This window comes from Morone saxatilis, unplaced genomic scaffold, assembly GCF_004916995.1.
Source record: "Morone saxatilis isolate NCDOM2014 unplaced genomic scaffold, NCSU_SB_2.0 Contig4, whole genome shotgun sequence".
In the NCBI taxonomy this organism is placed as follows: Eukaryota; Metazoa; Chordata; class Actinopteri; family Moronidae; genus Morone; species Morone saxatilis.
In genome coordinates, this window is record NW_023339984.1 from 15,510,117 (window position 1) to 15,511,017 (window position 901).

Sequence of the window (901 nt, forward strand, 5' to 3'; positions counted from 1 at the left end):
TCTCTCTCTCTCTCTCTCAAATAGCTGCACATATAAGCCCACAGATGTTAGAATTATTAACCATCATGCATGCACACAAAGCGGTTTTGATTTTGAAGCGGCCATTCTGACTGTCACGGAGAAGTATTTGCAGCTCTCTAAAAGGTGGAATTTTTTTTTCCGCCTTCGGCGCCCATTTTAGCGTCCGTTTAGCAAATAAATAATCTTAAAATATCCCGCACTGTTTGATGAGCACCTTAATTCAAAGCACTGACATGCTAGATGTGCATTCAGCATGGGTGGCCCACACTGAGATGCATGTGAATCTATCGGCTGCGTTGGTGTCCATTGAGCTAAACAGAGGATTGATCCCGTAACCCTGGACGCGTTGGCGCCAGCAGGTCTTCCCATTGATCAATGAATTCTTGGGAGTATTACAGAATTTAGGGAGGTGTTTCCCAGAGGTTTAAATTTCAGTTTAGAGCCGCTCGGTGCAGTCTGTGTCTTGCTCTTCAAGGAAGATTTTTGGGATATTTGGAGATGAAGAATTTGGTTACAAGCTGCAGCTAGTTTGATTATTGATTAATCGCAAGACTGCCTCTTTTATTTCTCATTCAAGCTTCTAAATTGTGAGAATTTTGTTGCTTTCTTCATCTTGATTTGGACCGTCAGACAATATAAGTCATTTTAAGGTGTCACTTTAAGCTTTAGGGAAATTATGAGTATAAAAAATGGACTAGGGGTCCTTGAGTGGGTTGTAAGTGTCCCCAGCAAAAGGAGGAATAGAATATTTTAACTTTTTCTCACATTTTGGAAGTTTGGAAGGCATAGGGTTGATTATGTATAGTGATCCTAGTTTGATCATTGACTACAAAGACTTTTATATTATCTTCAAACCTAAAAATGGATGGATGGATGGATG